Raw genomic sequence first — 3,332 nt, forward strand, 5'->3', positions numbered from 1 at the left:
TGTCGAAACCAATCCGTGTGGGCTGTCACCATAATCTACTTGACCTGACAGAATGTTTATAATACCATTTCTACACATTCCTAATATGGTAAATAGGGCTGGTCCAGGATAAAGGGTTTCTCCATTTCAGGATATATTTTGGGGAGTCCGTTACAAATCACTGAAAGACGAGTTACAAAACATGTGTTATCTCATTTGGTTTTACGTCATGTTTGAATCGTGTGTAACCCGAAAAATACAACCCTGACTGCATCGTCCTTGTAGCACGGATGGTGCCAAAGAACGCTGTGCTGCAAGTTGCGGCACAGCTCCAGAAATCTACCGGAGAGGAATTACCATAATCCAGTAGAAAGGTACTGGATTGTACCCCAAGCTGATTGGCATCTCCAAAATACAGAAGAAATTCGTTAGGTACGCAAAACGAATAAGCGAGCTTAATCAATTGGATTTCTAGGATTACCGCTTTATTTTGTGAGCATACGTATCGTTAAAAGTTTCAATCTCAATTTGTCACCAACCTTTGTGAATCGAGCGCCAACTAGAAGACGAGACCCCAGGCGCCCAAGCGCAGCCCTGCCAAATGGTAAATAGGGCTGGCCCAGGCCAGAGGGTTTCTGCATATCAGGATGTTTCGGGGAGTCCATTATATATCACTTATAGACGAGTGACATACCATATGTTATCTCAATTGGTTTTACTTCATATAACACTCGCGTTTTTGTCGAAACCAATCCGTGTGGGCTGTCACCATAATCTACTTGACCTGACAGAATGTTTACAATACCATTTCTACACATTCTTAATATGGTAAATAGGGCTGGTCCAGGATAAAGGGTTTCTCCATTTCAGGATATATTTTGGGGAGTCCGCTACAAATCACTAAAAGACGAGTTACAAAACATGTGTTATCTCATTTGGTTTTACGTCATGTTTGAATCGTGTGTAACCCGAAAAATACAACCCTGACTGCATCGTCCTTGTAGCACGGATGGTGCCAAAGAACGCTGTGCTGCAAGTTGCGGCACAGCTCCAGAAATCTACCGGAGAGGAATTACCATAATCCAGTAGAAAAGTACTGGATTGTACCCCAAGCTGATTGACATCTCCAAAATACAGAAGAAATTCGTTAGGTGCGCAAAACGAATAAGCGAGCTTAATCAATTGGATTTCTAGGTTTACCGCTTTATTTTGTGAGCATACGTATCGTTAAAAGTTTCAATCTCAATTTGTCACCAACCTTTGTGATTCGAGCGCCAACTAGAAGACGAGACCCCAGGCGCCCAAGCGCAGCCCCGCCAAATGGTAAATAGGGCTGGCCAGGCCAAAGGGTTTCTGTATATCAGGATGTTTCGGGGAGTCCATTATATATCAGTTATAGACGAGTGACATAACATATGTTATCTCAATTGGTTTTACTTCATATAACACTCGTGTTTTTGTCCAAACCAATCCGTGTGGCCTGTCACCATAATCTACTTGACCTGACAGAATGTTTACAATACCATTTCTACACATTCTTAATATGGTAAATAGGGCTGGTCCAGGATAAAGGGTTTCTCCATTTCAGGATATATATTGTGGAGTACGTTCGTTACCACCTACTTAAAGAAGAGTTAACAAAACAGTGGTTATCTTCATTTGGTTTTTACGTCCCGGTTTGGAAATCGCTGTGTAAAACGCAAAAATAAAACACTGGGCTGCCATCGCTCCTCGGTAGACACGGCATGGTGGCCCAAGAAAGACTGTGGCTGCCAGATTGTCGGCCACACTCTCCCGAAAATCTCAACGTAAAAGGACTCACCCTTATTTCCTTAAAAAATACTGGATTGTATCCCAAGCTGATTGACATCTCTCAAATACAGAAGAAATACGTTAGTGCGCAAAACGAATAAGCGAGCTTAATCAATTGGATTTTTAGGTTTACCGCTTTATTTTGTGAGCATACGTATCGTTAAAAGTTTCAATCTCAATTTGTCACCAACCTTTTTGAATCGAGTGCCAACTAGAGGACGAGACCCCAGGCGCCCAAGCGCAGCCCCGCCATATCGTAAATAGGGCTGGCCCAGGCCAAAGGGTTTCTGCATATCAGGATGTTTCGGGGAGTCCATTATATATCACTTATAGACGAGTGACATACCATATGTTATCTCAATTGGTTTTACTTCATATAACACTCGTGTTTTTGTCGAAACCAATCCGTGTGGGCTGTCATCATAATCTACTTGACCTGACAAAATGTTTATAATACCATTTCTACACATTCTTAATATGGTAAATAGGGCTGAGCCAGGATAAAGGGTTTCTCCATTTCAGGATATATTTTGGGGAGTCCGTTACCAATCACTAAAAGACGAGTTACAAAACATGTGTTATCTCATTTGGTTTTACGTCATGTTTGAATCGTGTGTAACCCGAAAAATACAACCCTGACTGCATCGTCCTTGTAGCACGGATGGTGCCAAAGAACGCTGTGCTGCAAGTTGGGGCACAGCTCCAGAAATCTACCGGAGAGGAACTACCATAATCCAGTAGAAAAGTACTGGATTGTACCCCAAGCTGATTGACATCTCCAAAATACAGAAGAAATTCGTTAGGTGCGCAAAACGAATAAGCGAGCTTAATCAATTGGATTTTTAGGTTTACCGCTTTATTTTGTGAGCATACGTATCGTTAAAAGTTTCAATCTCAATTTGTCACCAACCTTTTTGAATCGAGCGCCAACTAGAGGACGAGACCCCAGGCGCCCAAGCGCAGCCCCGCCATATCGTAAATAGGGCTGGCCCAGGCCAAAGGGTTTCTGTATATCAGGATGTTTCGGGGAGTCCATTATATATCACTTATAGACGAGTGACATACCATATGTTATCTCAATTGGTTTTACTTCATATAACACTCGTGTTTTTGTCGAAACCAATCCGTGTGGGCTGTCATCATAATCTACTTGACCTGACAGAATGTATAAAACCATTTCTACACATTCTTAATATGGTAAATAGGGCTGGGCCAGGATAAAGGGTTTCTCCATTTCAGGATATATTTTGGGGAGTCCGTTACCAATCACTAACAGACGAGTTACAAAACATGTGTTATCTCATTTGGTTTTACGTCATGTTTGAATCGTGTGTAACCCGAAAAATACAACCCTGACTGCATCGTCCTTGTAGCACGGATGGTGCCAAAGAAACGCTGTGCTGCAAGGTTGCGGCACAGCTCCAGAAATCTACCGGAGAGGGATTACATAATCCAGTGGATGGGGCCGGAGCAGTAGTGATAAGATCTTCACTCTGCGTCCGTAGTTTGTTTCTGGACCAAAGCGATAATTTGAGCTTGGG

This window comes from Phytophthora infestans, genomic scaffold, assembly GCF_000142945.1.
Source record: "Phytophthora infestans T30-4 supercont1.7 genomic scaffold, whole genome shotgun sequence".
Lineage (NCBI taxonomy): Eukaryota > Oomycota > Peronosporomycetes > Peronosporales > Peronosporaceae > Phytophthora > Phytophthora infestans.